The sequence below is a fragment of the Pongo pygmaeus genome, chromosome 12 (assembly GCF_028885625.2).
Source record: "Pongo pygmaeus isolate AG05252 chromosome 12, NHGRI_mPonPyg2-v2.0_pri, whole genome shotgun sequence".
Classification (NCBI taxonomy): domain Eukaryota; kingdom Metazoa; phylum Chordata; class Mammalia; order Primates; family Hominidae; genus Pongo; species Pongo pygmaeus.
The window spans coordinates 26372111-26397479 of record NC_072385.2 but is presented as its reverse complement, the minus strand read 5'-3'; the positions used below and the strand labels follow the sequence as shown (position 1 = coordinate 26397479).

General features: G+C 37.1%; 2 pseudogenes; one reads left to right on the top strand and one right to left on the bottom strand.

Annotated features, from left to right (window-relative positions):
- Positions 1–7807: 7807 nt before the first annotated feature.
- On the top strand, positions 7808–9884 carry LOC129030502 (Krueppel-like factor 4; annotated as a pseudogene).
- Positions 9885–15168: 5284 nt separating this feature from the next.
- On the bottom strand, positions 15169–23133 carry LOC129030500 (tripartite motif-containing protein 43B-like; annotated as a pseudogene).
- Between the last annotated feature and the right edge of the window lie 2236 nt (positions 23134–25369).

Below are 25369 nucleotides of genomic sequence, written 5' to 3'. Positions count from 1 at the left end.
ATATATATTTATACACATATTTTTGTATATTTATATATGTTTATATATACTTATATATTTATATTTATATATATTTATATATGTTTATATATACTTATATATTTATATTTATATATTTATATTTATATATATTTATATATTTATATATTTATATTTATATATATTTATATATTTATATATTTATATTTATATATATTTATATATTTATATATTTATATTTATATATATTTATATATTTATATATTTATATTTATATATATTTATATATTTATATTTATATATATTTATATATTTATATTTATATATATTTATATTTATATTTACATAAAGTATATATATTTATTTATATTTATATAAAGTATATATTTATATCTTTATATATAGTATATACATTTATATATTTATATATAGTATATATATTTATATATATTTATATAGTATATATTTATACATTTATTTATATATGTATATATTTCTATATTTATGTATATCTATATATTTATATATTTATATGTATATATTTGTATATATTTATATATGTATATATTTATATATATTTATATATGTCTATATTTATATATATTTATATATATTTATATATGTCTATATTTGTATATATTTATATATATTTATATATGTCTATATTTGTATATATTTATATATGTATATATTTATATATTCATATATGTATATATTTGTATATATTTATATATATTTATATATGTATATATTTGTATATATTTATATATGTATATATTTATATATTTATATATCTATATATTTATATGTATTTATATATGTATATGTATATATTTATATGTATTTATATATTTATATATGTATATATTTATATATATTTTTAAATATTTATATATTTATATGTATATATGTATATCTTTATATATTTATATGTATATATGTATATCTTTATATATTTATATGTATATATGTATATCTTTATATATTTATATCTATATGTATATATTTATATATTTATATCTATATGTATATATTTATATATTTATATATGTATATATGTATATCTTTATATATTTATATGTATATGTATATATTTATATATGTATATGTATATATTTATATATATTTTATATATATTTTATATATTTATACATATTTTTATATATAGATATATATTTTTGTATATATTTATATATTTATATATTTATATATATTTTTATATATGTTTATATATTTATGTATATATTTATGTATTTATATATTTATATATATTTTTGTATGTATTTATATATTTATATATATTTATATATATTTATATATTTATGTATTTAGATATTTATATATATTTATATATACATTTATATATTTATATATATTTATATATATTTATATATTTATATATTTATATATATTTATATATTTATATATGTTTATATATTTATATATATTTATATATTTATTTATATATTTGTATATATTTACATATATTTATATATTTATATGTTTATATATTTATATTTATATACATTTACATATTTATATATTTATATACATTTATATATTTATATATATTTATATATTCATATACATTTATATGTATATTTATATGTATATATGTACATATGTATGTATATTTATATATTTATATATATATATTTTTGTATGTATTTATATATTTATATATTTTTATATATATTTATATATTTATTTATATTTATATAGTTATATATTTATATATGTATATTTATGTACCTTTATATTTATATATGTATATTTATGTACCTTTATATTTATATATTTATATTTATGTACCTTTATATTTATATATTTATATATTTATATATTTTTTATATTTTTATATATTTATATATATGTTTATATATTTTTATATATTTTTATTTTTAGATATATATTTATATATTTAGATATATATTTTTCTATATATTTATATATTTATATACATCTATATATTTATATACTTATTTATATATATTTATATATTTATATATTCACATGTATTTATATATATTTACATATTTATTTATATATTTACATATATTCATATATATTTATATATATTTTATATATATTTATATATTTATTTTTATATTTATATATTTATATGTTTTTTATATTTATATATATTTTTATATATATATATATTTATATATATTTATATATTTTATATATTTATATATTTATATACATTTTATATATATTTGTATATATTCATATGTTTATTTATATATATTTTCATATATATTTATATATATTATATATTATATATTTATATATTTATGTAGATATTTTGTATATTATATATATTTGTATATTTATATATTTATGTATTTATGTATATTTATATATTTATATATATTTATATATATTTATACATATTTTAATATATATTCATACATATATTTATATATATTTTCTATATATTTATATATTGTTATATATTGATATATATTTTATATATTCATATATTTATATATTAATATGTATTTATATATATTTATGTATATTTATACATATATTTACATATATTTATATATTTATATATATATTTACATATATTTATATATTTATATATGTATTTATATATATATAAAATAAAATAAATAATGAATAACCACCATGACTTTATCACACACCCACACATTAGGCTTCTGTGCTAATACACTCTCTATAATCCCTGCATCCTAACAAACATAGGAAACTTTCTAAAAAAATGAAAAATGCATGAGGTTTAGGGTGGGGGAGGGGAGAGGTATAGCATTAGGAGATATACCTAATGCTAAATGACGAGTTAATGGGTGCAGCACACCAGCATGGCACATGTATACATATGTAACTAACCTGCACATTGTGCATATGTACCCTAAAACTTAAAGTATAATAATAATAATAAAAAAATAAGCTTCTAGAATTTAATTTGTTTTCACATCAACCTAAACTCCTAAAAAATGCAAACCATTAAATTAATGCTCCTATCTTTAACATCAAAGCTTTCAAATCTCTCTTATGCATTTTTAAGTTTAAATATTGAAATATTTGTTGCATATCCATTATGTCCTAGACATTATATTAACCGATTAAGTGTTATTATTTCCTGGAGTATAGTAGTAAATAAAAGTGACATTTCTTTAAGTTTTAGATTTTATAGTATTATAAAAGAAAAGCACCAGTGGGCTTGTGTTACAGTGTGCTCTTTTAGCTTAGCTGTCCACAAATGGCTTGTGTTAACCAGCTCAATTAGACCCTCTGCCTTTTTGCAAGGACAGAGTGCTTTCTGTATCCTAGGGTTGTTGCCTTAGTGTGCCAGAAAACTCGGATCATATGTGGGCTTGTAGAATGAGTGCAAGATTTATTGATTGGTGAAAGCAGCTTTCAGCAGATAAATAGTGTGCCAGGAGGGGGATGGAGTGGGAAGGTGGTGTTCCCCTGCAGTAAAACGTCTCAGCAGCAGGGCTCACCTCCAAGAGCTCTCAGCTGATTTCCACGTCATTGTACCATTAATGGCTGCCAGCATCTGCTGGTGCCTGTCAGTGTGCTCTTCTTCTTTAGGGCCAGGCTTTTCTGGCACTAACACTTTACAGTTTGTTTAATCTATTTTTCAGCACATCAGCTGATTATATATATGTGTGTGTGTGTATATATATGTGTGTGTGTGTATATATATATATATGTAAACAACAAATCATCAACACTTTCTCACTTCTAAAATACTTTCCCCTTCTCTCTCCTGCTGCTTCCCCTGGTGACTTTCCCACCATCCAGGAAACAACACTTTATCTTTCACCTATCCAGGATTTGGAGGTATAAAACAATTGGAAATTGAGAAGCTTGTTTTCTTTCATTCTTTTTTTGTTTATTCATTTATGTATTGGTGTTTGCTTCTTCTCCTTTTTTTTTCCGATACTTTCTTTGCATCTGTCCAGTAAAATCACTGAGGATGGCAACATAATAGATGACTACATAAGGTGGGGGAGCGAAAGTAGATCCAGGAAAAAGTAATATTAATATCTTGATCATGTATGCCTTCGCTTTAGTAGATCCTGTTTAATATTTGTGGAAACTGAAAGAACACCTGCTAAAATCCAGGTACACACGCACCTGGGTAATATGTCTCCAAACACCTGTAAAAAAAAAAAAAGAAAGCGTTTGTGCTTTCTGCAAGATGAGTCTTCCACTAAGTTCAGTGTGAGATCTGGAGGCAGTTTCTGAAAATATTATTTTCCTGCCATTTTCCCTTCTGGAAAGCATTTTATATTTCTTCTCTAATGAAAAACCTTGTCTCTCATATTGTTATGAATTAATGTCCTAGTGAAGTCGGAGTCTTGAAGACATTCTTTACACAAGTGAAGGGAGAAAAGGTCCAGAGAGTCTATCTTCTGCAGTAACTATGAAGAACCTATCCAGTCATCTTCCCTAGGCCCTATTATAAATGTGAGTGGATGAAAAATAATATTTAGATTCCCCAAACTCCCAGTCTTGCCATGTCTCCAGATTGACCTAATGTAAATGAACTGCTCACTATTTTATAAATGTTCAAAAAGCCAAAATATATTATTGACTGTAGATGGGGAATATTTATTAGGGCTCTTACCTTGACCATTCCACAAAGTTTTGTTGCTGGTGGATAAAGTAAGAGGGAACTTTTTTCCGGTAAAATCACTTGGAGGGGCTATACTCTACCCACAAAGTAGCATGAGTTATGGAAATGTGTTTCTGGAAAGAAGTCGTGGAAATACAGGGAAGAAAGCATTTCAGGAAAGAGGAAAAACACCTGTGCACATGAATGTTCCACATCCTGATACCCCATGGTCAGTCAGTACCTGGATTAGCTCCACATCTGGTTTATGGGACATTTCCTTCAGCTCCTCATACATTCCTTTTAAAATCTCCCTCTCATGGGCCATTCTGGCATTGCTTTTATTGAGTTGCTAAAAATTGTCTTTGTCCTCCTTTTGAAGCATCTCCAAATGATGTCGCTGTTCTTCATGGAGAAATGCAGGCATCTTCTGATATTCAGCTCTGATTGCTTCTATCTTTAAATTCACATAATCCTGCAGTAACAATGGGTTAGTCAAAAACAAAACCGATTTACTCATCTCCTATTGAATCTCACTGATTCCTCTTTGTCTCTTGAACATCCCATATTTTAACTCTTGGTCTTGCCAATTCTCAGACTATATGAAATTTTACTCTTTTTTCTTTTCTGCATGAAGATCAACCAACATAGATGTATCTACCCAAATATATTCACTTTATTCATGATAAAGTGTTTTTTCTAAGATAGTCATAAAGAAGAAAAACAAATTGGATTCCTCTTTTCCAACCCATATTTATACAAAAGTAAGACAGTTCCTGCTTAATAGTTAGACTCTAGAGCTATATTGACTAGAAAGGAAATAATTATTTTCATTTCTGAAATTTGGGGCAAGTTATTTAAATTCATCACGTGTGAAATAGCCTCAGACTAGCATGCTCAGCTCAATGCATTTCACCAAGCAAAACCTATGCTAATAAGGCTTCGTTTATGATCTGGCCTTCTTTGTCTCTCTAATCTCATTTCTTTCCGTTGCCTTTAATACTGACTTTAACATAAAACATAGACTTCTTTGTGGTTCCTCAGCCCTCAAAATAAACACAAACTCAATATTACTGCACATGTTGTTTTCTTCACCTAGAATTCTCCCTCCCTCTCTTTCTCTCTCTAAGTACACACACACACACACACACAACACACACACACACACACACACACTTGTGTTTGCCTTCCTCTTCAAGACGTTGTCTCAATATTAATTTTCCATTGAGGCATTTTCTGACCACCCTGTTTAAAACACAAACTCTCATCTCCAGTCCATGGCCTCTGTTCTCTTTTTCTAAGACCTTGGTATTTCAAATGAGCTAAGGATTCCTCATTTGAAATTGTCCAGTTGGAAGTCCTCTCTGACAGAGTTTCCCTTACTTGTGATTCAGAAATCCATCCACAGTCTCCTTTTAAAAGTTACTTTTTGGATTTATAAAAAGTTGCATTCCACAAATACACTTTTAACTCACCCCTCGATTTTTTCTGGACCATCAAAGCATTGCTCATCTGCCGAGAATCGCAGGTATTGAAAACCACCTTAGACAGAAAATTCTCCCTTATGCAGGCGTTTGTCTGAACCTGGACAACTGTTACTGTTTATTCACCTGGAAAATTTCCATTCATTCTTCAAGACTCATGCAAACGATTTGATCTTTAATTCTATATGTCCAATAGATAGATATTTGTGGCAGTTTCCATGTTGTACTGGGATTGTTGCTTTACTAGTGTGTCTGCTACTTCTACTAGATTGTGAGGTCTGGTTGAAAGAACTTCTCCTTTATTGTATCTCTGCCTCCACTCTCATGGCCTGACCTGAATTTTACCATTATAGAAAACTGCTAATCACAAAGTCTGCAATCACCAAGTCAAGAATCTTGCTTTATAATCAATGTTTCCTTTCTTTTTAGATTGGTTTTTCTGTATATGAGTTTAAATCTGTCTGATTACCTTTGGACCACAGTTTATTACTCTCTGTGGTTCTTGCAATTTGGGGGCCTCATCTTTTTTAACACTTCTCTTACTTCAGATCTTCTAGTGCACAATTTCAAAAATTTAGCATGAAAAGTAAGAAAGCAGAGTGCAGTGGATCGTGCCTGTAATACCAGCCCATTGGGAGGCTGCAGTGGGACGTTTCATGATTCAAGAAGTTTGAGACCAGCCTGGTCAACATTGTGAAACCTCATCATTACCAAAAAAAATTTACCCGGGTGTTGTGGCAAGCAGCTGTAGTCCCAGCTACTGGGGAGGCTGAGGTGGCAGGATTGCTGGAGCACAGGATGTTGAGGCTGCAGTTAGTTGGAATGCACATCTCTGCATGCCAGCCTGGGTGACAGAGGAAGAGCCTGTCTCAAAACAAACAACAAAAGAGTAACAATATAAAATATCTTACTAATATTTGTCATGTTAATCATGTCGAAACATATTGGATATATTTGGTTAACAATTTTTATTAAAATTAATTTCAGTTGTTTCTTATTGTTTTATAATGTAACTAGAAAATGTATTCCCACTATGCAGCCATAAAAAATTATTAGATCATGTCTTTTGCAGGGACAGGGAAGGAGCTGGAGGCTATTATCTTTAGCAAACTAACACAGGAACAGAAAACCAAATAGTGCATGTTCTCACTTATAAGTGGGAGCTAAATGATGAGAACATATGGACACATAGAGGGGAACAACACACGCTGGGGCCTATAGGAGGGTGGGGGTTAGAAGACGGAGAGGATCAGGAAAAATAACTCATGGGTGCTAGGCTTGAGACCTGGTTGATAAAATAATCTATACAACAAACCCTGATGACACAAGATTACCCATGTAACAAACCCGCGCATGTATTGCTATACTTAAAATAAAGGTTTGAAAAAGTATTTTCTTCTCTTTCCTTTACAGTTTCTCTGCAAATGCATGAATTAAAGAAAAGCAATGAATATATTTTTCATGGGATAATATTCAAGATATATAGAAAGAAAACTTCTGAGATTTAATTAAAACAATATTAAGAAGAAAATGTATAGCATTATATTCATCTGTTATTTACAAATGAAGGTCTATCCCAAAGAGCCAGATAAAGAAAAGTAAATTGGGCAGTTCCCCGACCAGAGAGAACGAACGTGTCTGCGGGCGCGCGGGGAGCAGAGGCGGTGGCGGGCGGCGGAGGCACCGGGAACCGCCGAGTGACCCTCCCCGTCCCTCTGGCCCCCCACCCTCCCACCCGCCCGTGGCCCGCGCCCCGCGCCCATGGCCGCGCGCGCTCCACACAACTCTCCGGACTCCGCGCCCTGCGCCGCCGACCAGTTCGCAGCTCCGCGCCACGGTAGCCAGTCTCACCTGGCGGCACCGCCCGCCCACCGCCCCGGCCACAGCCCCTGCGCCCACCGCCCCGGCCACAGCCCCTGCGCCCACGGCAGCACTCGAGGCGACCGCGACAGTGGTGGGGGACGCTGCTGAGGGGAAGAGAGCGCAGCCCGGCCACCAGACCTACTTACTCGCCTTGCTGATTGTCTATTTTTGAGTTTACAACTTTTCTAAGAACTTTTGTATACAAAGGAACTTTTTAAAAAGGACGCTTCCAATTTATATTTAATCCAAAGAAGAAGGATCTCAGCCAATTTGGGTTTTTGGGTTTTGGCTTCGTTTCTTCTCTTCGTTGACTTTGGGGTTCGGGTGCCCCAGCTGCTTCGGGCTCCCGAGGACCTTCTGGGCCCCCACATTAATGAGGCAGCCACCTGGCGAGTCTGACATGGCTGTCAGCGACGCGCTGCTCCCATCTTTCTCCACGTTCGCGTCTGGCCCGGCGGGAAGGGAGAAGACACTGCGTCAAGCAGGTGCCCCGAATAACCGCTGGCGGGAGGAGCTCTCCCACATGAAGCGACTTCCCCCGGTGCTTCCCGGCCGCCCCTATGACCTGGCGGCGGCGACCGTGGCCACAGACCTGGAGAGCGGCGGAGCCGGTGCCGCTTGCGGCGGTAGCAACCTGGCGCCCCTACCTCGGAGAGAGACCGAGGAGTTCAACGATCTCCTGGACCTGGACTTTATCGTCTCTAATTCGCTGACCCATCCTCCGGAGTCAGTGGCCGCCACCGTGTCCTCGTCAGCGTCAGCCTCCTCCTCGTCGTCCCCGTCGAGCAGCGGCCCTGCCAGCGCGCCCTCCACCTGCAGCTTCACCTATCCGATCCGGGCCGGGAACGACCCGGGGTGGCGCCGGGCGGGACGGGCGGAGGCCTCTTGATGGCAGGGAGTCCGCTCCCCCTCCGACGGCTCCCTTCAACCTGGCGGACATCAACGACGTGAGCCCCTCGGGCGGCTTCGTGGCCGAGCTCCTGCGGCCAGAATTGGACCCGGTGTACATTCCGCCGCAGCAGCCGCAGCCGCCAGGTGGCGGGCTGATGGGCAAGTTCGTGCTGAAGGCGTCGCTGAGCGCCCCTGGCAGCGAGTACGGCAGCCCGTCGGTCATCAGCGTCGGCAAAGGCAGCCCTGACGGCAGCCACCCGGTGGTGGTGGCGCCCTGCAACGGCGGGCCGCCGCGCACGTGTCCCAAGATCAAGCGGGAGGCGGTCTCCTCGTGCACCCACTCGGGCGCTGGACTCCCTCTCAGCAATGGCCACCGGCCGGCTGCACACGACCTCCCCCTGGGGCGGCAGCTCCCCAGCAGGACTACCCCGACCCTGGGTCTTGAGGCAGTGCTGAGCAGCAGGGACTGTCACCCTGCCCTGCCGCTTCCCCCCGGCTTCCATCCCCACCCGGGGCCCAATTACCCATCCTTCCTGCCCGACCAGATGCAGCCGCTCCACTACCAAGAGCTCATGCCACCCGGTTCGTGCATGCCGGAGGAGCCCAAGCCAAAGAGGGGAAGACGATCGTGGCCCCGGAAAAGGACCGCCACCCACACTTGTGGTTACGCGGGCTGCGGCAAAACCTACACAGAGTTCCCATCTCAAGGCACACCTGCGAACCCACACAGGTGAGAAACCTTACCACTGTGACTGGGACGGCTGTGGATGGAAATTCGCCCGCTCAGATGAACTGACCAGGCACTACCGTAAACACACTGGGCACCGCCCGTTCCAGTGCCAAAAATGCGACCGAGCATTTTCCAGGTCGGACCACCTTGCCTTACACATGAAGAGGCATTTTTAAATCCCAGACAGTGGATATGACCCACACTGCCAGAAGAGAATTCAGTATTTTTTACTTTTCACACTGTCTTCCCGATGATGGAAGGAGCCCAGCCAGAAAGCACTACAATCATGGTCAAGTTCCCAACTGAGTCATCTTGTGGGTGGATAATCAGGAAAAATGAGGAATTCAAAGAATAGATGGGGTCTGTGACTGGATCTTCTATCATTCCAATTCTAAATCCAACCTGAATATTCCTGGACTTACAAAATGCCAAGGGGGTGACTGGAAGTTGTGGATATCAGGGTATAAATTATATCCGTGAGTTGGGGGGAGGGAAGACCAGAATTCCCTTGAATTGTGTATTGATGCAATATAAGCATAAAAGATCACCTTGTATTCTCTTTACCTTCTAAAAGCCATTGATGTTAGAAGCAGAGGAAGAAATTCAGGTACAGAAAACATGTTTAAATAGCCTAAATGATGGTGCTTGGTGAGTCTTGGTTCTAAAGGTACCAAACAAGGAAGCCAAAGTTTTCAAACTGCTGCATACTTTGACAAGGAAAATCTATATTTGTCTTCCGATCTACATTTATGACCTAAGTCAGGTAATATACCTGGTTTACTTCTTTAGCATTTGTATGCAGACAGTCTGTTATGCACTGTGGTTTCAGATGTGCAATAATTTGTACAATGGTTTATTCCCAAGTATGCCTTAAGCAGAACAAATGTGTTTTTCTATATAGTTCCTTGCCTTAATAAATATGTAATATAAATTTAAGCAAACGTCTATTTTGTATATTTGTAAACTACAAAGTAAAATGAACATTTTGTGGAGTTTGTATTTTGCATACTCAAGGTGAGAATTAAGTTTTAAATAAACCTATAATATTAAAAAAAAAAAGAAAAGTAAATTCATGCCAAAATCTAAAAAAAAATAAAATAATTGTAGAATATTGATTAAAAATCATACAGTAGATAAAATCAACGAAGTCAAAAGTATGCTTTTTTTGTTTGTTTGAGACAGAGTCTCACTCTGTCATCCAGGCTGGAGTGCAGTGGTGCGATCTCGGCTCCTTGCAACCTCTGCCACCCAGGTTCAAGTGATTCTCCTTCCTTAGCCTCCCGAGTAGCTAGGATTACAAGCACACACCATCACGCTTGGCTAATTTTTGTATTTTTAGTAGAGTTGGGGTTTCACCATGTTGGCTGGGCTGGTCTCCAACTCCTAACCTCAAATAACCCACCCACCTCGGCCTCCCAAAGTGCTGGGATTACAGGTGTGAGCCACCACACCTGCCAAAAGTAGGCTCTTTACACAGATAAATTAAATTGATAAATTCTTAGTAAGACTCAATTAAAAAATGGAGAAGAGGGGTTCAAATCAAAAATAAATAGGCAAACACTTAGGTCGTCCACAAATGAATATGTTAATAAGAAGATTTTAAGACGACTTTTATGCTCATACACTTAATGATTTAGATGAAATGAGAAATTTCCCTGAAAAACATATCTGACAAAAACCAACAGAAGAAATCATAGACAAATCTAAGACATGATGTAGATTCTAAAAATTTACCCTATTATTTAAAAAACAAAACTTCTCCCAATGAAAAACCCGGTGATCTTTTTCAGTGAAATATTTATGACATTTAAGAAAAAAATCACACACTTTTAGACGAACCCTTCTAGAGAACAGAAAAAAGCAGTAATACCTCCCAACTCGTAACTTTGCTTTTCTGTTGTGTTTTTCTTTTACTTTTTGTAAACAGCTTCTCTCTCTGTTGCCCAGGCTATAGTGCAATGGCAAGATCATAGCTCACTGAAGCCCAAAACTTCTAGGCTCGAGTGATCCTCCTGTCTTGGCCTCCCAAAGGGCTCTGATGACAGGCTCTAGCTGCTGTGCCAAGCTCCAACATATAATTTTGATCTTCGATCCTGATAAGTGTGTTACAAGAAATGCAAATTGCAGAACAGACTCTAAAATAAATATAGGTGCAACAATTCAAAAAAGTTAGCTAGCTAATCAAATCTTGTGAGAGATAAATTCATATCATCTCCAAGTGGAGCTTATTCTAGAAAGGTTGACTAATGTAACATCAGAAATTGAAATAAGTACTCACCACATGAACAGGATGAAATACATATTATTGTTCCTGTAAAAAGAGGAAGTAAATATTTGATACAATAAAATGGTCATGTACAATTTTGAAAGCACTATTAAAAAAACTTAAATAGCCATGAACTTTCTCTAATAAGAAGGTAATAACTTAGAGCCAGTACCATACTTAACAGAGAATTTGAAAGCTTCTACTTAGGAATGGGAATGAGATATAAGCCCTGTTATCACCACTTGTGTTCAACATCTTGCTCGATGTCCTTTTCAATGCAACTAGACAAGAAAAAGAAGTAAATAATGTGAGGGTTGAATAGAAATAAAGATATCATAATTTTATTATCAGCAAAACATGACAGTTAAGTTAAAAAATACATCTCTAACCATTAGATATATTCGTGAATTGAAAAACAAATTGAATCATGTATGCTTCTAAGACAATAATTAAAAGTGAGAGTAAGCCAGACGCATTGGCTGACACCTATAATCCCAGCACATATATATATTTTTATATATATATACACACACACACACAAATACACACACACACAATTACTGTGAATATACAAATACTATATTATATAAAAATATGCCTAACACACCCATACTCCCCACACCCACGCACAAGGCTTTGAGAAAGGCACTTTGTTCTGGGAATGAGGCTTATGAGCAGTGAGTTGGGGAATCAAACCCAGGAAATTTAGCTTCAAGACATTGCTCTTAACCATGATACCATATTACTCTCAGCTGACCTTTTCACAGTGGGTGATAATACACAGTAGCCTCATGGCAATTCCAGGAAATGTAAGCACTCAAGAATTATTTTGAAATAGGCAGGAAATGTTGCTTGTTGTCTTCTTTATCCCTTGTTCTCTACAACTTTGCTTTTCCTCACCAAGGGTTATTTTTCTGACACATTTATGGGTGCATTCCATTAAAGAAAGAGTTTTACTTGGTGTCAGGCTCTGATAGAAGCTCTCTTTCTCCGTATATGCCTGAACTTGACTGTCCTCTTTCTGTTCCAATTATTTAACCCTGAATACCTTTTACCCTTTTAGATGTCACAAGGATGTGACTGAGCAGTTTCAAGGGCATCAACTTTTGCTTTCTCCTCCTCCCCTAGAATCCTGCATCTGCATTGCTGGTCTCAGACAAAACAGGGAACCTGTATTTCCCATTCTGGGATATTTTCATGATCAACTTTTCTTATGTTGTGAATTTGAAGGGCATGGACAGATCATTGGAAAGCGGATAGACAGGGACCTGTGTTCCGAGAACTGGGCCAGAAGACGGACAGGGGCAGAAGAATTTCAGAGTGATTCTGGCAGTCATCATGGTTCAGTAAGGGCCAGAGGAGTGGAACATATGGGCACAGGTTGAGAGGACTGTGACAAGACAAGGCCTATCTCTTTTGCAGCAGAATGTTAATAGACGTTAGATTTTAGTAAGCAGAGGACATTTCTCTGAGTCAGCATCAAAAACTTTCACAGTCTGGAAGAATGAATAGTCAGGACCTAGCCTCACCTTCCTTTCTGAGTATGAGAGGCTACAAGGCAGTGAGAATGGAATACCTTTTATCTGAGGTTAAAGCCAGTGTCTCTCTCTTCAGCCCACACTTACTCGTAAGGTCCCGTGGATGACTCGGTTACAGGTTTCTGAACTTCTGGCTTTTGAGGGAAAGACTTTGTCACCCTGTATGCTGAAGGTATTCTATGTACTATGAAGCCCAGTCAGTGGCTCTTAACATCAAGAAATCTTGGGAAGTACAAGGCATTCAGAAGGCCTACATGAATAGTTTGCAGCCGCATATAGATATCAGAAGGCGGTTCCTGACAAAGATGCCCTGACCTTTTTTATCTCACTGACCTAGAATTACTGTGTCTGTCCCTGGTCATCTTGAAGGAGATGGACCACCCCTTCCCCCCGTCTACTCCAGTGTCGTGTGCATTTTCGTCAGTGATTTTGCTGTGTTGTGTTCTTAATGATTGTCCAGTTGATACCAAATCTTGAAGAAAATTTCCAAAAAATATTTACCTGATCAATTATCAATTGCCCTTTTACAGGAATCTGGAACTTGAATGATGTTTCTATAAGGGGCTCATTGGATCTCATGTTTTACAGGACCCCCAGTCTCTGGATATAGATCCTCAATGTCCACTTCTTAGGAAGAGTAGGTGTAGTAGGTTATATTCCTCCCCCACTCTCTCTAAAAGAGTGCTAAATTATATATTCCATCCCACATTGTTTTTCTATGATGTAACTTCAAGACTGCTACTGCTGTGTGTGTGTTCTAGTCCCTTTACTTTGTGTAGGGTTGTGACTACGGCTGATGTTTTACTCTGTAGAATAATGGTAGTATACAATTCTCCTGACTCTATGGGAATCTTCAGTGTGGAAAATTATCTACCATGCTGTGAGCAAGCCCAAGCGGCTACCTGGAGAGGTCGTTTGAATATATTCTAGGTAACAGCCCCAAGCAAGGAACCTCAGACATCAGCCAGGATCATCTGCTGGACTGGAAGTAGAATGTTTCCATTATTTAATCAGTGATCATGAAAATGACCATTTGGTGGGTAGACAGACTCAATGGACTCACTATAAACTGGGTTTTCATCAGAACTGGGTTTTGTTTGTTTTGTTTTTGGTTTTGGTTTAATTTAGTTAATTTGTTTATTTTTTATTTATTTATTTATTTTTACCTGATACTAATATGTTTCCAATGTAACATGAGGTGATGGTTATGTCTGGTCTCTAGGTTATCAGTGAGAATTCACAGTCTGTGTGACTTGGAAATACAAACACATTTTAAAGCAGACAGTCTGCACATCTGTCTATTATTCCGTGGGTGACGCTGTTTGCTTTATCAAACAGCTACAGAATTCAATGTCGGTTCAACCCTTTTGGTTCTTGCTCAGACATTGCTGGCAAATTCTCAGAAAAGCAATAGGCTGTACCATTAGCCTATGTCTGTAGATCGATACACTATGTAGGTTTTTGTAGTGTGTTCTGATGTTCACACAATGATAAAAGTGCCTAAAAATGCATTTCTCAGAATGTATTTTGTTGCCATGGGATGCATGACTGTTAAATTCCTGTTCTAGCCCAAAGATTCAGTGAAAACTTCTGTGTAAAATAAATTTTCCCCCCCAAAGTGATGAGGTGTAGAATTTACTGTATTAATAGGAGGGAACTCTCACACTTACAAGTTCATTGTACAAAACACCGTCTGTCCATGATGTGCAAAATTTGTTCCTGAATGAGATCATTAAGTTGGAATCACACACACACATATTTCCAGAATTCCATCCAATAAATTCACAAACACTTGAAAATCACAATACGTATTTTAGGTAATGGGCCATAAGAGATTATTTTAATTGTAAGAAAATGTACAAAAAGTCTTGCCTTTTACAAATTTTATATTTAATAGCAATAAAATGAAGTGACACTGAAGTAGAAAAAAGCCTGAACAGTATGATTTCTTTATATCAACAGTGAAGGGCTCCCTTGTATATGGAGTTCCCAAACAGTAAGTTTTCTTAATCCTGATCATCTGTGGCCAGTGTAAAAGAAAGGCCTGACAGGAAACTTTAAGGAGCCAGCCGGGTAACTCCATATGAGGGAACTCTTGGTGACATTCAAAAAACTCACACTTCCACTTTCAAAATCAAGAAACACACCAACCCAGCCCTGAGGTTTCTCTATATAGTGAGGAAACACTGGGGAGGTGGTCAAGAGACTTAAATGATTATTCATCTTCACACACAAAAGAAGAAATATGTCCTCAGATTTAACCATTGTGCTATTCTTCCTTATCCAGGCATCCTTACAGACTCCCAGAGCCCAGTCCCAAGAGTTGTCCACATCCAGCTCCCAGTAGTGTTTCCCAAAGGAGAAGACCCTGGATCCCCATGCAGCAAAATAGTCAGATCTGTCAGAATTCAAAGATCCACGTCTAAGCATCCAACTTCTCACATCTTCAAAGAGCCTGATGTTGTGATTGCTTACTTCATAATGGAAGGAAATTTCCACTGTAGAAAAAAGAGAATGTTCCAGTGAAAAGCAGTTTATAAATTCTTATGTTCAGATAAGAAAGAGATTCTCACTAGAAAACACAGGTCAAGATTAGAAAGAAAATTCTGTCTGGAAAAATGTTGGAATCAAAGGGTGTTAGGTGATCTGCACAAATAAACGGCTAAACTATGATGATCACAATTTCTATAAACTCAAAAAGTATAAAGGGGAGGAAGGTCATGTCTATGTCTCATTAGCGACCTTTCATAACAACTGAAAACTGGAAGCTCTTGCGCTGTAGCCAAGTCCATAGCAATAAAATTAACCTTCATTGTCTCTTCTCTGTCAGGGCAGAGCAGGAGGCTTTGGACAGGAGATGAGGTGGGCAGACATTCTTAGTCCCAAATAAAAAAGTTATCACTTTCCAGAAATATTATGATCTGCGACTTAAGCTAGCAAATTCATACTTAAAGACAAAATCTGAATCTGCCTTCTGAAAAGTGAAGATTCCTTGCAAGAATTATCTGACTTTCATGCCAGATTCAGGCACAGACTTCTTTTATCCTGCTGGATTTGTCATGATCTATCCTGGAGTTCTATCTAAGACCTCATCAACCACCAAATCATGTTCCTATTGTTCACAGATTCTCAGTTTTTGCATTGTTATATAAGTTACTCATGTGTGCTTTAGTTGATTAAAAACATGATTAAAATTATAAATGCTATGAAACTTCACCTGAAATGTATTAAAAAAAACTGTCACTCAAATCAGTCATTAACTGCACTGAATTTGAAATTGAAATGTCCTGAATTCAGTTCTGTATGCTTCATGTCATAATTGTATACATGAAATTGTATCAGAGAATGGTTCCTAAAGTCCTAAAGAGCCCTTCTGCATGTTTTATTTTTCTAAGAAATTTGTTATATGGCTGATTCCTATTACATTTCACCAGCTTTTATTTAGTTTTGTCTGTTTGATGATAGTGAAACTATAAATATAAATACCTATTCACAGACTATTCTCTTCTTCTAGATGAAAGATCATTACACTGGGAAAGCTGCCCATAGAAAACCATAATTGAAGGCATTGCACGTTGATCCCACCAAGAGGGCGACACTCACCTCGGAAGCGGTTGAGCCTGTACACCAGTCCAGTGATGGGCCCTGCAGTGAGCTCTGGATTCACAGGTTGGGGCATGTGCAGCAGCACAGACTCACTCCTGCAAGGAAGTAGGTTGAGTTGGTTAAGTTTCTGATGTCTGTGTTTAAGAAACAGATTCCAACAGAAAATGCTTCATTCAAACCCATTTCTGATACTGTAATGTACCTCCACAACGCTAGGATGGGTTTGTGGCTCTTAGGGAATCTTTCTAACTATTCACTCCATTTCTAACCTACTGCCACTGAAAGATAAATGCCTCTCTCCCTATCTGCCACCAAATAGTTGATCTCTAATTATGATTCTGAATCATAAAAAGAGGCAACTGTATTCTAGCAATCTCTGCATTGCACTCTTCAAAACATAACCCCTTGAGTCACTTGGGAAAGTAAGAAAAGATTAACGTCTGATAAAAGGCATAGGTAACATTTATCATACCACACAAACACGTGACTACACACACATACACACACAATCACACTGACACATTATGGTGTTAGTAAATTATGTTTTCACTTTGTTGGAAACAGCCTGTTTTTCATAGCATGCCTTGTGCTCCAGTTTGCACTGATGGCCGAAAACATACCTTGCCACGATGTCTCCCAAATCCTGTAGAGAGAGAGAGAGAGAGAAAAAAAATTTACTTATTTAGAAAGTTGTTATTCTTGTTGGGTGAGGTGGTTCACACCTGTAATCCCAGCACTTTGGGAGGCCAAGGTGGGTGGATCACCTGAGGTCAGGACTTCCAGACTAGCCTGGACAACATGGCAAATCCCCGTCTCTACTAAAAATCCAAAAAAAAAAAAAAAAAAACCAACAATAGTGGGGTGTGGTGGTGCATGCCTTTAGTCCCAGCTACTAGGGAGGCTGAGGCAGGAGAATTGCTTGAACCAAAGAGGCAGAAGTTGCAGTGAGCTGAGATTGGGCCACCGGACTTCAGTCTGGGTGACAGAAGAAGACTCTGTCTCAAAATAAACACACAAAAACAGTTGTTATTCTGCCTATCTGGTCTTCAGGTTTTGAAAACTTTAGAATTACCACATAGTATCACTGCAACTCTTTTAAAATGTATTGTCATCTCTAAAAATTATACCAGTAAGACCTATTGACAGTATGAATTTCTGATAAATTCAGGACCCTAAATTTGAGTGAGAGAGAAAGGTGTGAGTAGTGACTGCGCATTGCTGCAGCTGTCTACAGTGTGGTCTCTTTCAGGGCTAGTCCCCAAAGTGTAATGTGGCTCAAATCAAGAGCATTTCAAACCTAGGACTTCCCAAAAGGAGGAAGAAGGAAATGTCAGTTTTTCCATAATTTCTATGTATTATCCATTGGAGTTAAACATGGAATTTTCACATGAAATTTTTTCTTCCAGAGTTTTAATGAAATGTGCTGGAGGAGGAAGCTTGTGGTAGAAAATGTTGTATGGAAATCTAGTTGCACAATTCCATAAAGCTTTATTTCCATGATTAGGGTAGGAGTTACAGTTTATCTCTATAACTGGTGGGAATGACTCTCACCATCAATGCAGGAGATGAAGAAATAATGTCTTTGGTACCCAATGGAAGGCAAAGATGTAAAGGTCAGCTAACACAAAGTGTCTCAAGGGGCATCCTCCGTTCTTACCTGGAGCAGCTCCACATCTGGTTTATGACACATTTCCATTAGCTCCTGATACATTTCTTTCAAGTGTTTACTCTTTTGATCCATTTTGACCCAACTTCTCTGGAGTTGCTGAAAAATCTCTCAATATTCCTTGTTCAATCTCTCTAAATGTTGTTTTTCTTCCTTATGGAGAACCGGGTGCAGCTTCCTATACTCATTCCTGATCATCTGTGCCCGTAAAACCACATCGCCCTGTAGGGATATGAATTTTGTAGGTTATATACCCAGGCCTACTTCCACCTCGCAGAACCCACAAATTCATCCTCCTCATTCCTTCTTTTATTTTCCATCCTTTACAAACAGGATGATGAGTTAAGCAAGACCTTCCTTCAAAGTTTATGTAATTCATCAATTCCCAAACACCTGCAAAAAAGCCCTTTAAATTTCAATGTTTAAATCTATGTCCTCTCAAATCGGAAATACAATTAGAAAACAACTAAAATTTATGATTGGTTGTTACATTGTCATGAATAATACACATAATCTTTGTTACTCAATTAGGTTGTTGTTTCAAATCTCTGTACTTCACAGCCTGAACAATCACTCTTAGTAGAAATGTTTTTAGTATATTATAATCGGGATCAGAAGCCATCACACAAAAAGGATCTTGTAAAAAATGTAACCCCCATCTGTCAAACCGACTACCTCTTTTCTGTCTCCTATCTTTCTTCTGTCAAATCCATAGACTCTGTATTGCACTGCCATTCTAAGAACATGAATCCCCATTCCATTGTGTTTCTCCTCTCAATAATGACATATTTATCCTCTCACTCCCCCAGTCATTTTTTATCCCTTCTCCTCAGCTTTTCATCATGTTGCATTTTCTCCTACTTGGACTGGCATCATGTGGGTCCTTCGCTATCAGATTTCACCAGCACAGGCACATTTCTTAAATTACTGTTCCCACCCGGTTTCTTCCCCTTGGACAATATCATATTCACCAATCAATGCCTTGATTTCTCAATTATATACTATTTAATCAATATTTCATAATTCATATTATACAGAAAACTCTGTCTGAAATACTTATTAATTTTGAGCACATGCTTGCCCTTCAGAATTTATATTTATTTTTTACTTATCTGAAAAGCATTTACAGAAAACCTGAACAATCATTATATTGAACAGTCTGGTTGTTTTCCAGCCTATGAATAAACACATGACAAAATCTGGCATACGAGAATTTCAACTCAAGTTGCTAATATAAATGTTGTCAGCGTGCTTGTCTCAAGCTGGTCAGGAGGACTCACGGTCTCATACTTACCCTCCAGACGAAGGCTGTTCTTCTCTCCTCATATAGATTTCTCTGATTTTCTTGAATCTTTTCCCATAAAATCCTCATTTGCTTTAAGAGTTTCTCCTGCAAAAGAATTACAAGGTTGAACAACAGAAAGTCAAATACCAAAGATTCCACAATCTGAGTGGTATATGCAGGCAATGGATATAATAGATAAATACATTAGTGGGAGGAGAAAAAAACAAAATTTTTCATTGCTCATCCTTAATTGATATTTTTCAGTTTGAGGTTTCAGAATGTAGAACAGTTTAGAGAACTGAAGAGTGAAGATTTCCTGTAACCCAGCTAAATTAGTTCAGGGAAACATCCTGCTTCAGAACCCACTATGCTAGCCCCTGATTTTGTAGTGTGCTATTCCCATACTCATTTGTCCAGTAATATTAAATATATTTCCAAAGTACCTTTCTTTGCACTGGTAGTTTTGGTAGCTTTTCAATGTCATTAGCATTGACCTGTAGAGTCAATAAGAATGACATGTACTTAATCAGTCTCTTTTTGGGTGCGAGCTCCATGAAGGAAGGTAGAGTTGCACATTTTATTCAAAATGTCATCATTGGTACCTAGAACAGCACCTGGCACTCAGTAAAGAATGGAGTAACCACCGTGATTCTCATCGTCCTTCTAATCTCTTTAACTCTGCCATCCTCCAGCTTTCAGGTGATCACACAGCTATCTCTTACCCGGTGTTCCTCAGCTGCCTCTTCGATGGGATAATGTTTGTGAGCCTCGTGCTCCTGAGAGTTGGAGCACAGCAAGCAGAGGAGACTCTTGTCCATGTCACAGAACATCTTCTTTGTTTGCCTATGGGTCCCACATATTTGTTTCTCAGAGCTCAGGAATTGCCAGAGACTGGTTTTTCTGGCAATGGTCACTAAATTCTTCAGAAGAATATTGGTTTTGAAGTCCTTTTTCTGTGACGGTTCCCTGCATGCAGGGCAGTTGGCAGGACTTTGGGCTTCCTCCCAGGAAAGGCAGAGACAGGGCCTGCAGAAGCTGTGCCCACAGCAGATGGTGACAGGGTCTACCAGGTAGTTCAAACAGATGACACAGGCGAGTTCCTTCTGGAAGGCATGTGAGAAGTCTGAGTCCATTTTCCTAAGGAAAGAAAACCACAAGAATTTAAGCTTCTACCCTGGAGAGACAAAGATCTGAGCAAAGTTTGAATCAGTTCGTGATCGAATAATATCCTTTCTTTCTAGAGAAGTATAGGCTTTAATTTGCAACGACAGAAATAGGAAAAATAGAAAACTAAGGCACAAAGAGACATCAACCTCTAGAAAAAGTGACTGTTCTCCAATCAACACATGACCTAGATTTGCAAACTCTACTTTCTTGCATGGAAGAATGTCGGATTTTTTGAGGTGTTAGTGTCCACCAAATTGCTTAGGCTTCAAGGGTTTCATCAACCTGTAAACTCAAGGTTTGAGTCTTGAATGGTCTGAAAATCAGTAACACTCTTAATTGCCGGTGATTGGTTTAGAGAAGGAAAGCTAACTAAGCTCTTCTACTCTCATTATTTTATTTAACTATAACAACCATCCATAATGACTTTTCCAGAAGGACTTTGCTTGAAAATGTTAGAGCAGAACTCATACTTTGACCCAAATCAGAAAAAGCTAGCCTTTACTCTCCAAGGAAAAACAGTCAAATCAAGGTAAGGTACCTCTCCAAGGTAAAGCTAAGAATCATTGTTTTTCTAGGCTGCTATGTTAATTTAATCAACAAAAACTTTCTGGCATGTTTACTGTTCCTGGACAGTCTGTTAATTTGGGGATGTACTGGTTAATATTACAACATCCTTAAAAGACAATTAATTAAATTTACAAAAAGATAATGATAATTGAAGCATTATCATGACTCTTTCACACAGTCAGGAAAGGAGTAAGTATCATGCAATAATAGGCACTAGAGGTCGGGCACGGTGGCTCACGCCAGTAATCCGAGCACTTTGGGAGGCCAAGGTGGCTGAGGCGGGCAGATCACGATGTCACGAGATCAAGACCATCCTGGCTAACATAGTGAATCCGAGATAGGGATTCACTAAATTACTAAAAATTACGAAAAATTAGCTGGGAGTGGTGCGGACGCCTGTAGTCCCAGCTACTCTGGAGGCTGAGGCTGGAGAATGGCGTGAACCTGGGAGGCGGAGCTTGCAGTGAGCCGAGATTGTGCCACTGCACTCCAGCCTGGCTAACAGAGCAAGATTCTGTCTCCCCCCCAAGAAAAAACAAAAACAAAAAACTAGGCACTAGACAGTAAGTCAGCATTTTAAATGTATGTTTTGCTAAAATACAAATAAAAATAAAAACCAAGCCAGGAAAGGTGACTCAAGCCTGTAATCCCAGCATTTTGGGAGGCCAAGTCAGGCAGGTTTTTTGAGCTCAGGAGCACTAGCCTGGTGACACGGCAAAATGTCTAGATCATCTTGTCTCTAAAAATACTTATATAAATTAAAAAAAAAAAAAAAAAAAAAAGGCCGGACGCAGTGGCTCAGGCCTGTAATCCCAACACTTTCAGAGGCCGAGGTGAACGGATCAAAAAATCAAGAGATGGAGACCATCCTGGCCAACATAATGAAACCCCGTCTCTACTAAAAAAAATACAAAAATTAGCTGGGCGTGGTGGCAGGCACCTATATTTCCAGCTACTCTGGAGGCTGAGGCTGAAGAACCGTTTGAACCTGGAAGGCAGAGGTTGCAGTGAGCCAAGAGCGCCACTACACTCCAGCCTGGCGATAGAGAGTGATTCCAACTCAAAATAAACAAACAAACAAACAAACAAACAAACAGCTGAACATGGTGGCCCATGTTTAATCCATAAACCTATGGATTATGTTTAAAATAATTTTATAAAGAAATGGAGCCGTTTTTAAAACTCAGAAAATGAGATCATTTCATCTAAAAATAATCTAAGTTTGCAGATAAATTAAAGTCCCCAAATTTTGTTTTGGTTTGTAACCTAATAGTAGCTCCTACTCTGGAAACTGTGTACTTACCTCAGAAATATATCTGTGTTCTCACCAAAGCTTGCTGTCGAATCAGATGAATTGAGCTCACGGATGAGAGTCTCACTGCAGTGCTGGTAGATTTCGGAAGTCCCCAAAGCCAGTTGCAAAGCTACTCTGTGGGCTCTGGAGAAGAATGAGCTTGGCTCCTGAAGTGTCCGTTTATAAATCTGTGAAGACCACATCCGTTTCCTCTAATTGATTGCATTTCACAGGGCGTAGGTGGGTGTTAACATAGATGATTAGGTTTCTTCAAAACAGAAGTTTTATGTTTGTTTATTTTTTTTTGAAAGGAGTCTGGCTCTGTCTCTGGCTAGTTTTTTTTTTTGCATTGTCAGTAGAGAGGGGGTTTGATATAATTGATATAATAGGAATTGCACATAGAGAAGCCCACAGGAATTGCAAATAGAGAAGCCCACACAAGCTAACCAAATTAATTCTAGTTTATTGGATAAATGGCATGATATGTATTCTAGTTCAAATTTGAAGGTTGGTATAAACCTTTTCAGACACTGGACATGAGACATTTCACCAAGATTGGGTGTGAGGAAGAGGAAAGAAATAGAATAGTATATAAAATAGTATATAGAGTAAAAATATAGTAAAAGGAAAAATCAATCTGCATAATATGGCGTATGGCTAAATGTTTTTTAACATTTAGGCGAATCAGACATGGAAAAATCCTAAAAGGGAGATTAATAGAGGAAATAATGGACTCAGTAAGAACTGTGAAGAAGCATCTCAGGAAGAGAAACTGGAAGTCTTTATACAGGTTTTGATTTAAAGAGGGAAAGAGAACAGGAACATTGAAAAAGACAGACAGAAAGAAATAACAAATATTCAAGACTCCTTGCAAGAGTGAGGCAGAAAGTTTATAGATTGCTTGATTACACCCAGCATATAATTATTTGAAGTTTTCTGTTGAGAGTGAGAGTATGTAATCCTTTTAACCAAATGTCTCCGCAGAACTATGTGTCATTAAGTAAGGTGATAATCAATATTCAATATCAAAAGATGCCTCTATTTCTCGATGAGGAGAAGCAACTGCATCTGCAGGCACTGGACAGAGAAGCAAAAGAGCTTTTCCAACAACTACAAGACAGTCAAGTGAGAATGACCCAACATTTAGAAAGGATGAAAGACATGTACAGAGAGCTGTGGGAGACGTGCCACATGCCTGACGTGGAGCTGCTCCAGGTGAGGAGGGAGGGTCCATCCCCAAAGAAAGGAAGCCTCTGCTGGACAATGCTGCCAGGACATGCAAATGTCACCTTCATATGTCACTGCTCTCAGCTTAGTGACACATGCTGTCTGACTCCCACATTACATTTGTCCAGTTTTTCAGAAAAAAGCTACAAAAGAAGCTTATTAGAGGGGAATATTCCCTGTGGTCAGTGTTTGATAAAGGGGAATATAAAATTACATCCACTCAAAAATTCCAAAAAAGCTTGCTTGTTCATGGTTAGGATAAGAATTACATTTCATCTATGTTGTTTCTATTTGGAAAAGTTCCTCCCTCTTAGAAGCAGGAGATACACATATGATATATATATTTTATATATATATGGTACATATGTATATGCATACACACATATACATATATATACACCCACACACACACATACATATCTATGGTGTTGAATAAATAATATCATCTAAGCCAGGGGTGTGCAATCTTTTGGCTTCCCTGGGCCTCATTAGAAAAAGAATTGTCTTGGGCCACACATGAAATACACTAAGATTAACTATAGCTGTATTGTAAAATGACAAAAATCTCACCATGTTTCAAGAAAGGTTAGGAATTTGTGTTGGGCCACATTCAAAGCTGTCCTTGGCTGTATGTGGCCCACGGACCGTGGGTTGGGCAAGCTTGTTCTAAGGTATGAACTTCAAATACTACAAACATTTTTTAGGTATATTATTGGTTCTTTCCTGGAGCAGCTCCACATCTAGTTTATGGCACATTTTTATCAGCTCCTTATAGATTTTTCTTTGTTTTTTTTTTTTTTTTTCTGAACCATTTTGTCTTTTTGCTTTTCTTAAGTTGCTGTAAAATCTTTCTGTCATCCTCTGTAATTTTCTCTAAATGTTGTTTTACTTCTCATGGGGAACTGAATGCAGCTTCCTCTACTCAGCTCTGGTCATCTCTGCCCGTAGCTACACATAGCACTGCGGGGACCTGGATTTCCTAGATGACATATTTACTCTGAATTCATCCTCCTCCACTTATACCTCTTCCATTCACTTTGACTCGTTTTCTTTTCTTTATCTCTTTCATCTTTTCTTTATAATAAAGATCAGGGTCTCACTATGTTGATGGCCAGGCTGGTTTGAAACTCCTGGTCTCAAGTGGTCCTCTCAAATTATTGGGATTACAGACATGAACCACCAAGCCTAGCCTGACTCATGTATTCTACCAAT